This window comes from Zeus faber (assembly GCF_960531495.2).
Source record: "Zeus faber genome assembly, chromosome: 7".
NCBI lineage: Eukaryota > Metazoa > Chordata > Actinopteri > Zeiformes > Zeidae > Zeus > Zeus faber.
Window position 1 is genome coordinate 14,239,007 of NC_137203.1, and position 13,814 is coordinate 14,252,820.

The 13,814-nt window shown below is 45.1% G+C and overlaps 1 protein-coding gene across 1 annotated transcript in view; it reads right to left on the reverse strand.

Annotated features, from left to right (window-relative positions):
- Window positions 1-13,814, reverse strand: part of ccser1 (coiled-coil serine-rich protein 1) — a gene marked incomplete at both ends in the record, with an annotated part of 146,193 nt that overhangs the window by 110,492 nt on the left and 21,887 nt on the right. The window lies entirely within an intron of this gene.

Sequence of the window (13,814 nt, forward strand, 5' to 3'; positions counted from 1 at the left end):
TACATTGTCTGACCATTTCTGCAATGAACTGTCTAAATACCCTCCTGATTCAAGCACGACTGATAACCAGGGGCCTAAAATTTGAAAGGATGAGACAACGGGAAAATAAGGTTTCCTCCCTCCGTCTCGCTCTTTCCGTCTTGCACACACACTTTTTTACTCCTCCCTCTCCGGTTTTCTCCTCATTCTCTTTGCCGAGTTGTTCAATTGATGGGTCACAGTATTTAACTTTCCCTTGATTCCACCGGCCTTGGTCTCTCCCATAATACATTTAATGCCGTCGGCCATTTCAAGACAGAGAAAGGAAAATGAAGAGGACAGCCTGAAATTGTCCTTTAAGATCCTTTAAGTCCTGTAAGTAGCGAGGTGAGGCCCCCATGGATCGGTCTTGTTGTTCCAGCACATCCCACATCCCAATGGTAAATAGGATCAGACCCTAACACTGGCCAACCACATAATGTAGAAGAAAAGGTGATTCATCAGACCAGGCACCTTCTTCCATTGCTCCATGGTCCAGTTGTGACGCTCACGTGTTCATTGTAGGTGCTTTCAGCGGTGGACAGGGGTCAGCATGGACACTCTGACCGGTCTGCAGCTACACAGCCCCATACGCAGCAAGCTGTGATGCACTGTGTGTTCTGACACCTTTCTATCATAGCAGCATTAACTTTTTCACCAATTTGTGCTACAGTAGCTCTTCTGTGGGATCGGACCAGACGGGCTAGACTTCACTCCCAGCGTGCATCAGTGAGTCCTTGAGAGCCCATGACCCTGTCGCCGGTTCACCAGTTGTCCTTCCTTGGACCACTTTTGGTAGGTACTAACCACTGCATACCGGGAACACCCCACAAGACCTGTCGTTTTGGAGATGCTCTGACCCAGTCGTCTAGCCGTCACAATTTGGTCCTTGTCAAAGTCACTCAGATCCTTACGCTTGACCATTTTTCCTGCTTCCAACACATCAACTTCAAGAACTGACTGTTCGCTTGCTGCCTAATATATCCCACCCCTTGACAGGTGCCACTGGATGAGCAATGTTATTCACTTCACCTCTCACTGGTTTTAATGTAGTGGCTGATCGGTGTACAGCTTCACTTCAACTACTCTTCACTTTAGCAGTAATGTAGTGAATCCTGATGCGGCCCGTCATATGCAGGTTTGTGTTCAGACCAGGGAGAAATAAATGCCTTGTCAACAGATTCTGCCAGCTTGGTCTAAGCCTTCTGAAATGGGGATGGGGGAATTTGAATAGAAACATTTTGCTTGTAAATGAAATGGAAAAAAATTTAAAACCCAACACTACAGACAATGACTATTGTTTAAAAATATTTGCATAAAACCAACGCAACAACGTGAGGCAAAAATCAGAAGCCTGACAGATGCTTTGTGTCAGCTGGATTTTCTACATCCCTGTCTTGCATCCCTTCAAATAAACTCAGGGTAAGCTGATTTGGGACCTAAATAAAACAATTTTATCGCAGCTAATAACAAGGCAGTTCAGATACGGTTCAAGTTTAAGCTCAAAACAGTTCAACTCTCAAGTTCCATTTCTGTCGCTCACTCTCATCGAGGACAGTCGGCCCTCCGGTCGGAGGCCTCCGAATACGCCCCGCATCGACAAGAAAACGAATGTAAATGACCTCAAACTGTGCAACCGTGCAAATTGTGAACGGGAGATGGGGTGGAATTGAGAAAGGGGGAAAGGGAAAAAAAAAAAAAAAGAAAAAGAAATGGAATGGAAAGGAGCAGGGCAAGCAGGAGAAATGACAGAGGGACAGTGGGAGAGACAGACTGTCTCTTTTGCTGAGCGTCTTCTGTATATTGACTGACTGGGACACCGGCGAGTGTTTGCCTGCCCTCCCCTCGGACTGCTTGTCGTCTTCTGCATAGTAATCAATGGCCATGAGAGGAGGACGGGGGAGGATGGGGGAGGCACACTGCGGGCAGAGCACCATAACCATAGCAACAGGCAAACTACTTCCCAACTGACAAAATGTAATTTCCTCTGTGACTATTTCTATAAGGGGGAAAGAGGGAGAGGTCAGTGTTGTCGCCGAAAACAGATATTGAGATTCAGCACACAAACGGATCAAAACCTCCTCCACCGCCGTCCAGACCAATTCTTTTTTTTGTCACTTTTTTTTTTTTTTTTTTTTTTCTCCCCCTCTCCCCTAAACTTGAGGCTCCGAAAATGCACAACATTTTCTGGCAGCGGGCGGTAATGACTGCGACATGGAAATGGAACTTTCTGAGCGCGACGTTTGACTTGCTCGACGGAAAATAAAATGTTTCCTTTCGGGTGAAATCTACGTCATGGAAATCTCTCGTCCCTCTCTCTGTTTCGCCCGGCTCGGAACATTTTCCTGGCGGCGTTGAGGCCAAAAAAATGCATTTCTTAGAATTTAAATGCACTTGTCGTCAAAGTTAACAGGCGGAACGGTGCTGTAAAGGTGTGCTGAGGCCCATTTAGGGTGGCGCGTGTGAAAACACCGCCGGAGCTACGCCCGCTCCTTATGCAGGACGTGGAGGCCACCGCCGTGACCGATCCAATAACTCTAACTATGTGTGGGGCAACGCAGCACCGTAAACACCGATTGGCTGCTTACTTTGGGCCCATATGTATTTCCACCACCTCATTTCCACCGTCACATTTCCGTATTCCCCTTGGAAGCCAAATTTCAAAGTCAAATTTTTTTTTTTTAATAACACAAATATAATATTTAAAATACAAAGATAGAGAACTCATGGCAGGAAACATGGCGCAACACTGGGTTGGACATTACAGAATGTGAATTATAACGCATCTGTCGGGATCCTCTTTATTTTTTTATGAATATTTTGTGCACGCGGCTCGAAATTTGGGAAAAACAACAAGATGTGCAATAATAGCAATAAGAGTCAGTGCGGCAGAACTATGAATAGCTCACCACCCCCGTAGACACAGCCATGGAATAACGGCGTAGTTTACAGTGAACCATGTCTCCTCCTGTAGGTGCCATAACATGTTCCGTCGAGTCAAGCAGAGCCTCAGACAGGAGTCCAAGGTGAGATCTGACAAGGTGTGAAAAGTGTCCGCGCCCTTTCTCTGACCTTCTCCTCTCTTCCTGAGTTACCTTATCCGCTCTGCATTTTCTCTCTTCCTTCCTTCCTCCATCCTCGCTCAGCGGGGTGATTACTCTCTCCCTAGGTGAAGGTGCTGAGAGGGATGATGTGCATCCAGCGTCCCAGTCCTCAACTTCCCTTTCGCCTTCCCCGTTTTTTCTATCTCACCGTACTTCTCTCCAGCTCCTTCTTTCCCTCTCTCCCTCTTTCCTCCAGTCTCCCTCCCTCCGTGCTTATCTCTGTATTTCCTCCTCTTTTTATCTCTCTCTCTCTCTCTTCCTCTTTCCTCTTGCTCCTCTCCTCTTTACTCCATCCCACATGGAACTTTAAGCTAAATAGTACAACTGTGAGACATCAAGGAACTGGTGTTGAAAGTACTTTGTGTGTGTATGCAAAGATGTGCGTGTGTGTGTGTGTGTGTGTGTGTGTGTGTGTGTGTGTGTGGGTGTGTGTACACGTATAATTGTGTGTATGCATACAGCAGATGTTCCATGCAGCTTGAAGCCTGTCAGGCAGCTCCCTGTGTCCTGCAGCTGATACTCTCCCCAGACGGGCTGACTGATTGACTGGTGTGTATGTTGATGTGTGTGTGTGTGTGCATGCGTGTGTGTGTGTGCGAGTGTGTGTGTGTGTGTGTTTGTGTGTGTGTCATTTGCCAAGTGCGTGGGTGCGCATGCGTGCGCGTGCGTGCGCGTGCGTGCGTGTGCCCCCTGTGCGTGCGACCAGAGGAGGGAGCTTGCTTCGCCTCCAGCAAATCAATGTCCCCTCGAGGGAATGTATAACCTAAGAGAGAGGGAGATGGAGAGAGACAACAAAGAAGAGAGAAAGCGCAAAAGCCAGCCTTGGGTAAACACATTTTGCTCCCTTTTCCTCTCTAAATCGGAGCTCTTTCACTCCCCCTTTCGAAAGATTTTACTAAATGCAAATATATTCAGCGGAGGGCACTTAGCCAGAGCAGGTGAACCCGCACCAGCAAAGGAGGAGATATGATTGAGGTGTGAGTTTATGACTCCCCATGTTGTAGACTTTGTTGTTTTGGTTATTAAAGGAGAGTAATCTTTCCGTCCCCAGGGAATCACACAACCGTCTATTCGATCCACTGGCCGCTCACAATTTCCATTGCCCCCACTGGGAAAACTAAACGGGGAAGTTAAACCCCCTGATTGTAATGAAGTGTCTTTTCTGCTATTCGGCCCTGCACTCCTTGTCAACCCAAGCCCGGCAACCCCATAAATAACTCCGCGCCCCACGGCAAACACTGAATATATCTGCAATGACAGCTATCTAGTAGAGTAACCTCTGATTGTCTCCTTCAATACCTTTATAGAGACACTCCGAAGTGGGAGGATGTTAGACGTCCAAGGTCCTCACCGCAGACCTGCATCAAAGTGACACTTCTAATCATTTGTCTGTGGCTAAGCTCATCTGGTGGCAAAGTCTCTGTAGGACGACGCTGTAACCTCGACCTTGAAATGAGAAAACTCATTTCCTTGGGCTTCTGGATATGTGACTCTTTTAAAACTTTTTTTTTTTTCTGGGAGGGGGGGGGGATTTAGAGACAAAGGTGGCAAAGACCAAGGTAGATATATTCTAGATGTATTGAATTTTGCGGACAGATGGCGGAACAGCATCGCCAAATGGTCGTGGGAAATTTTAGGTTAAGGTTACGATTAATATGAGGCTGTGAGTCTTCCTCATTTCAGCCCCACGCTACAGCCCAGTCATCTCCATATTAGTGTATTACAGTGTCAAGCGTAGCATGTACTGTAACATCCACTCCATCACCAGGAAGGGCCGGCGGAGGACGTTCCTCCTGCGGCGGGTGGAGAAATTCATCCCGCCACCGACGATGATGCCACACTTTTAGACCTCCATCACTGATTCCATCTTCACCTCCTCCATCGCCGTCTTGTTTCGTTGCTGCCACCAGGGACCACAGCAGACTTGAGCGCATCATTCGGTCCGGGGAGAAGGTGAGCGGCTGCAACCTTCCGTCCCTCCAGGACCTGCGTGCCCCCTGCGTGCCCCCGGGACCTTGAGCCCAGCCTTCCCACCCCGGGCTTACCACCATTTAGAGGCTTTGAGGCTGTGGACTACCGGGAGCGAAACCTCGGGAAACTTGAACAGTTTCTCCGCCGTGGCAGTGGCTGCTCACATTGCTTTCACTGACTGCTGACAAAATGAAAGCAACAAGTGGAAGTAAAGAGATTGGGGACACGTTACCCAGACAATTTACAGCGCATTCAAACCAAAAAAAGAAAAATCGTATGTTTTTGCGTTTCGGGGTCACAAAGAAAGGACCAGCTGATGGGCGAGTTTATCAAAGAGACAGTCTAGAGGTGGTAAGCTGCTCCGTCTCTGCATTTCATATGACATCCAATACACCAACTGTTACTGGTCACATCAAATAGGTATAAATGAAAATGCATTTATTATTATTTGCCACCACCGATATTTTCACAGTATCGAAATATTGCCCCCCTCCCCTCCCCTCTCCCGTCCGTCCATCCGGGGGGCAATGGGGAGTGACCGACGGAGCAGCAGAGCGCACGGACGAAGCTAATTCACTTGTGCGCACACAGAGGATGTATGTGGATGTATATATTTCTCACTCTGAGAATCCCAAAATAAGTAGAATAATACGTTTTTTTTTTATTCTATGTATATTTTCTCACTCGTGCTTGCTTGGTGCCCGTCACTGTTCGCGTGGTGAACGGGAGATCCTTTCCGCATGCAAGTTACAAGTTTTTTTTTCCGAAACTTGACGCTCCGAAAAATGCACAACATTCTCCGGCGGATAATGGCGGTAATGACTGCGACGTGGAAATGGAACTTTTCGGAAAATAAAATGTTTTCTTTTGGATAAAAATCAATCTCATCAAGATCTGTCGTCCCTCACTCTGTTTTGCCCGTCAACGCCCGCTCGGAACATTTTCCTGGCGGCGTTGAAGCAAGAAATGCATTTCTTTGAATTGAAACGCACTTGTCGTCAAAGTTAACAGGTGGAACGGTGCTGTAAAGGTGTGCTGAGGCCCATTTAGGGTCGCGCGCGTCAAAACACCGCCGGAGCTACGCCCGCTCCTTGTGTAGGACGTGGAGGCCACCGCCGTGACCGCTCCAATAATCTAAACCACGTGAAGGGCGACACAGCACCGCCTTCCCATTTCCGCATTCGACTTGGTAGCGAAATTACAAAGTTAACTTTTTATTTTTAATAACACAAACCTAGAGATAGAGAAGAGAAGATAGAGAACTCATGGCAGAAAACATGCCGCAATACTGGGTTGGACATTACAGAATGAGAATTATGACGCAGCCGAATCGAGCCGGTCCTCTTTATTTTTTATGAATATTTTGTGCATGTGGCATGAAATTTGTGAAAAACAACAAGATGTGCAATAAGAGTCAGTGCGGCAGAACTATGAATAGCTCACCACCCCCGTAGACACAGCCATGGAATAACAGCGTAGTTTACAGTGAACCATATCTCCTCCTGTAGGTGCCATAACATGTTCCGTCGAGTCCAGCAGAGCCTCAGACAGGAGTCCAAGGTGAGATCTGACAAGGTGTGAAAAGTGTCCGCGCCCTTTCTCTGACCTTCTCCTCTCTTCCTGAGTTCTCTCTCTCTCTCTCTATATATATACAGTATAGTGGTTTGTTCCAATAATGCCTAGCTCCTCACTGTTGATCTGTGTAGCTGCACTCTGAACTGTGTACAAGCGTCTGGATCTAAAGTTGCTGAGAGCCAAGATCTCTCTTTAGGCTAAATAGTACAACTGTTGAGAGTAGTGTGTGTGGGTGTGTGCACTCATATAATTGTGTGTATGAGTACAGCAGATGTTCAGTGCAGCCTGTCAGGCAGCTCGCTGTCACTCGCAGAGCTGCCAAATCTCACGCTTTGACCGTGAGACACGCTCACACGCCACACTTCGTATTTATCACGCTGAAAATGCCAAAAAAAAGTTAAATTCCTTTTTTTTTTCAAATATCTATATATATCTATATATATATTCTACGCATATATACCGCAATATTTTGGCGGGACTGCATCACGATATAACATTCAGGATATTGGCCAAGCCTGTTATTCAGACGAATGTGATTATCAGCAAGCGCATTTAGCCAAGCACGCCATCTGCCTGTAGACATGTGAACGGTGAAGTCCACAAGACTGCACATGTGGATATTGGGACAGGCCCCACAGTATCTCTGTTAAGTGTGTGCGTGTGTGCCTGTGTGTGTGTGCGCGCACCACTAGTTCATTTACACCGATCAGCCACAACATTAGAACCACCACTAATAACCACTAATATTGTGTAGCTCCCCCTCGTGCCGCCAAAACAGCAGTGACCCGTCGAAGCATGGACTCCACAAGACCTCTGAAGGTGTCCTGGCTGATCGGTGTAAATTCGGTTCATTCTCAATCCACAAAAGAAAGAAGTAATGGCCCAAAGTAATGGCACCACTCCAGGTCAAAAGGCACAGCAGAATAATATACTGTGGATTTTTTACCTCTGTATAGAACCACCAGAGACTTACAACTTACTTTGTATGAGTTTTACAGAAATGTTTTATACGTGTGTGTGTGTGTGTGTGTGTGTGTGTGTGTGTGTGTGTGTGTGTGTGTGTGTGTGTGTGTGTGTGTGTGTGTGTGTGTGTGTGTGTGTGTGTGTGTGTGTGTGTGTGTGTGTGTGTGTGTGTGTGTGTGTGAAATAGAGTTTGGAATGGAATGAGATGGAATCCTGGGATAGCTGAGTTTTAGAGCGACCCCCTATAGCGAGATCAATAGAGCCATAGTTTCACTGCTGTAACTGGATAGAAGGCCATCTGAAATGAGGTTCTGCAGAGTGGGTTAGTGAGAGGTATTCGACTTTTATTTAGCTCCGCTGCCCAATATCACCACCAGTCACCACTGTCTATATACTTCATATATATACACAGTAAATACATGTATATATTTGACTTATTCACTGCTAGGTTTAAACAAAATCAGATAAAACATGAAACGCTGAACACAATCGGCGGCATCTGGTTCAGGCGTCCAAGCATTTCTATGAGTTCCAGTGCTATCTGGTTCAGACACATTTGCTGTTTTGTCTTCTCCCCTCTGTCTCTAGATGAAGGATGAATACACAGAAGGTGGGCCTGTTTTCAGTGAGGCAGGAAAACCCTGAAACCATGGCCATGCATTGTTGTACCGCCAGCGCCACCGTCAAACCACCCACGCTAAAGTGGGACTATTAACCACAACTGCCGTCAAGAGAAATTCACGGAACTGGATTGAAAAGTTGTGCTGTATTATTCAGCAGCAGTGTCTAGACAGAGAAAACGCTTAAGGTATGGCCAAACCATTCAAAGACCAGAGTAGCCGTGATAAAAACAGCCTCCATTTCAGTCTGCCTTACTCCAAAGTAGGGCTGCGACAAAAACCGCATTACCGCAATACATTTACCGCAATACCGCAATGTGACATCACCGCGGTATTCATCTCATTACCATCATCCCCGCATATAATATATACAGTATATATAGGTGGTGTGGGGATGGTGTGGTTTGAGCAGCCACACCTGTCCTGGATCTAGATAATTGGGGCCCAGGATCAGAGTGGCTGACTACCTGTTGCTCATTGGTTGGCCCAACGAGCAACAGGTAAAACCCCCATCCCCACACTCACTCAGGAGAGGAGCCCCTGTCATGACACATGTCCATCTGCTCCTGGGCTTATTCCAAATAGCCCACTCTCTACAATAAACTGTGTCTTGAAACCCTGTTGTCTGTGTCTCTGTGCCAGAGGTTCCTGAAAACGCCACTTGGGTGGTGTGTGGCAGGCGAAACGGCCACAGTGGTGTTTTCAGGGAACTCCGGCACAGAGAGCAGAGAGCTGCAGGTCCCTCTGATCCTGGGCCCCAATTACCTAGACCCAGGACAGGTATGGCTGCTCAAACCACACCATCCTCACACCCCTATATATATATATATATATATATATATATATATATATATATATATATATATATATATATATATATATATATATATATATATATATATATATATATATATATATATATATATATATATATATATATTTGTTAATTTATTTGTTTGTTTGTTTGTTTATTTTTTATGTATTACATTTTTTTGCTTTTTGCTTATGAAATATAAACACAATAACCATTGTTTAGTTATCACCATTGACTGTCAATCCTATGTTCAAGGACTTCTGGAGAAACTTTTCAGTTGCCCAGCTCGTCACTTCAGCTTTGCGCGTTGCAGGCGAGGGGGAGGGACATTCCATTAAAAATATCTGGGATTTATTTTGTGTGTGTCCGATTATGAATTATTTCTAGGGCTGTACCCGACTCCGAATTTTGTCAGCCGAAGCGGATTCAGCTGTTCAATGCGAATATGAACGGGGCACGGCTGTCCGCGATCCGGGCGCACGGAGAGCTTGGCTTTCACGTTCGTGTCCGGGCGCGGACGATTCACATCTATAAAAACAAATTTCTGATTCCCCTTATTCATAATTCCTTATTGAAATGTGTATTTTTGTCAGCGTCTATCTGTTTTATCCTCTTATTGTATGTATGCCCACTGACTGACAAGAGAAAAAAAAGAAAAAAGAAAAAAGTTAGAAGTTAGGTACACCGCAGTACCGCAGTTAGAGGTTGCTTTTCATCGTGGCAAGAAATATTTCATACTGTCACGGCATACCTACTCCAAAGCATCAATGACGCGGGAGAAATCTTTTTAACTCCTACTTCAAAAATCACTCGGATAAGATGACCTGCGGTGCCTGTGTAAATAGCAGGGATCCTAGGCTGTCTGTCGGGGCGAGTTAAAAGATGAACAGAGAGATATGTTCATTCTTTGGATGTGAAAGGAACACAAGATAAATTCCGCGAGGCAGCACAGAGACGGGCACTGAAAGGTAAAGCAATAATCATCTGGTAGCTGTCAAACAGACACACCAGACGACGATATTTCCAGTGATACACGTCCTTATTACCCACTGGCTCCATAAAACCAAATAAGCCCAAACCGTAGGAGCAGCTGAGTGAGTGAGTGCGCGCGTGTGTGTGTGTGTGTGTGTGTGTGTGTGTGTGTGTGTGTGTGTGTGTGTGTGTGTGTGTGTGTGTGTGTGTGTGTGTGTGTGTGTGTGTGTGTGTGTGTGTGTGCGTGTGTGTGTGTGTGTGTGCGTGCGCGTGTGCGTCTCTTGTCTGAGGCTCTGTCTGCACGCCTCTGACGTTTGTGCCGGTACTTCCATGAACACAAAAAACTATGAGCTTTTGTTTGCCAGATCGAGTGGGCAGGGGAGGGCAAGCCGCACATTTACTTCCTCCGTCTTTCCAGCTTCCCCCCGTTTTCTTCGCGTCACGTCTCACCGCGGAGAGACGATGAGATGACAGGGATTAAAAAGGACGCCCATTTCTCGAGGTTGAGTGCATCCAAAGAAGTCCTGATGTCCTCGTGCCTCGGCCACTATCTGACCACAAGTCTCCACCATCTCTCTCTCCCCATTTCCTGTTCACGTATTCACTCTCATGTCAATAACAAGAGACAAGGTCTTAAACTGCATCATCCTTCAGGTTCAGAATACATTAAACGCCGCCCTTCACTCACAGCACCTGAGAGATACTTACTGATTACCCGAATCCTGAAGATTGTTCAAAGTAACATTGTTTTTTGCGATGCCCAATTTGTTTTGCTTCGAAGCATGTATCCAGCTCCGGTGCGCCAAACAAGACCTTTTTTAAAACAATGGCAGGTGCTGGGCCGCTCAGACAGCGGCTTCAGTGACAAAGCAGACATCTTGGTTTCTTTTGGATTTCAAAAACTTTGAAGGCAAACCAAACTCAGAATAAGTTGAGCCATCTGCCAGCCTTGCAGATGGCCAGAAATGCAGACTTCCTTCGATTGACTCAGTGCTAAAAATATCAGAGTGTGGCTCAACCTTCCCATGAAAGGAAGGATGTTTGCCCTGACAAAGTTGTTGAAAACAATGGCTTCTGGGGTGGTTAAGCGCATCAGAGCGCTGCGTGGTACCCACCCACAAATATATGCGTGAAGCAGCAGTGGCAGCTCTTTGTTCTGAACAGCACGCATCATCTTCCTGCGGTGTTTATTTATGCATTTACGAAACAAAAACTTATTATGATACACAATTTTGTAGCTTCAATGAATGACGGCTACATGCCCTGGAGTCTTATTTAAAATAAAAAAAAAATTAAAAAAAAGTTTTGTTTCCTATAATCACACAGAAATGTGCATGTACAGTTTATTCAGAGACTTAAAGCTGTAAACGCTGATCAACAATTGTGGCAGTTTCGCCACCACCCGCCACCCCAGTGGCATTTTCAGGGCCCTCCGGCAGAGAGACACAGACGACAGGGGGTTGTTAACACCAGTTTATTGTAGAGAGTGGGCTAGTTGGAATTAGCCCAGGAACGGATCGAACGTGTCATGACACGGGCTCCTCTCCTGAGTGTGTGTGGGGATGGGGGTTTTACCTGTTGCTCGTTAGACCAACCGATGAGCAACAGGTATGCAGCCACCCTGATCCCAATCACCTACATCCAGGTCAGGCGTGGGTGCTCACCACACCATCCCCACACCACAACAATGTACCGAGTAAAGTTTCTAAAGGGTCTGTAAATGACATTTCAGTTTTTTTTATTCATAATTTACTTGCAATGTTTTGGTTTTGGTGTATTTCCTTTTGATGAATGAAGAAAAAAATGAATTTGGTCGATTTTAGCGTCAGGCTGTGACGTAAAACAAAGTGGAAAAAGTGGAGGGGGAACCCGTCCTTTGCGAATGAGTCGTATATTGAAGGAGCTGCGCTGAACAGAACTGAACACGCAACTTTGATGTTAAATAGATATTGTGGCTAAAGAGACATACTTGAATCCCTCTGAAAAGCTTGTTCTGTACAGAGCAGACGCTGTCAATTGTTCATCGTGACGGTTTGTATTGGAGTGCAATGTTGGACTCCACGCGTAACACAAGAGCGCACACTCAAGGAGATTCTCATTTTAGTTTGTTTGCCACTCGAGCACTTGAACTTTAGACTCTAAGATACGGTCGGGCTGGAACAGCGTTGATGTCGGGAATTCCTTTCATGAAAACAAAATGAATGACGACTGTACGCCTATGGCCCAATTCTTAATATCAGTCTTAATTCTCAGCAAATTTCATATACAATTGGATATAAATTGTGTGGAATCCAGTTGCCTCAACCGAGTCCGAACCTAGTGCAGATCTGCCAACTTTGGGAAAATATTTTGAGTACGACAATAGAATAACAGGAAGTCTCCGTGGTGTTTGAGTCACTGCAGATAAATGACTCCATCAGTTATTCACACCATAGCCGTCTCGTAACGAGGCTCACCACATCGTACGCAAGCCAATATGGCTAACTATATACAGTATACAAATTCATATCATTAGAACATACCCCTTGAAATGCATCATCTCGTTAAGTTACAAAACATGTTCACCAACTAGAGATGCACCGATAGCAATTTTCTTGGCCGATTCCAATTTCTGATTTTTTTAAAGTCTGACCTGCAGAATCAGATTTTCATTCAATTGTATGTTCATAATAACACATTGACTATCTTTTATAATGTTGCCCGGTCATTTTTCCGTCTATATCCGTGATCAGTGAAATACAATTTTTTTTTTTTTTTTTTATCATTTGGTCTCATTTGGTATATTTGCTGTACGTCAATGACAAATACATTCATGTGATCTGATCACGCTGATCACGTGACTGGGCAGATGCACATACGGACTACACTGCAGTTTATCAGTTACCACAATAGTGAGACTGCCGATTTTGACACTGTGATTCGTTATTGTTCATTATTCACTATGGAACAATAATAGAACATCAAACCGTCCCTGAGTTCCAATAAAAATGGAAGGGTCACTGAATTCCAATAAAATTGAAAATTGGACTTTCACCAAGTTTCAGTTTAATTTAACCTGTAACTCTGTTACAACCTGTAAGAGCCTTAGTAGGACATAAAATATAACCAACATCGAAATGTCCAGCTCAAACTTCAAATAAAAGTCTCTTTCACTTTTAAGTACAAATATGCATTTATATTATATTTATATGGTACTTGCCATTCCAAAATACATTGCAATCATGCAAAAATAAATAAATAAATAAATAAATAATAATAATAATAAATGGCCGACTCTTCTCACTTTCGTGCACCGTGCGTTGAATCAAATGAATCAAATCCAACGACTCGTTTCACTGAGTGACTCGTCAAGAGCCGAATTCCAAAAAAAGAGTCAAACCTTTCGTAAGGAGGAGACGAGAGGAGCTCGTTCACGATGAACAACCAGAGCAGATTCTCTTCTGACAGCGACTGATACGCAGCCTGCAGAATTTTGGAATATTATCAGGCGACAGATAAATGATTCACCTCATCTTCTTCTTTACCTTGAAGTACCTCCAAAAAAAGCCCACACTCTTTCTTTCGCTCTTTTTGGGAGTGTCAAGTACGCAACTACGTGACAAATATGTTGGTATCGGGTTTGAGTATCCGCGCCTTCTTTTGACGAGAACGAGTACATGAGCACTGTATCGACCGTGTAAATTTGACAGGCACAGAACCAGACACTGATGGGCCGGTCACCGGTCATAGCCGATTCGGGTCACCAGCCACCATCGATTGGTGCATCTCAAGTTTTAT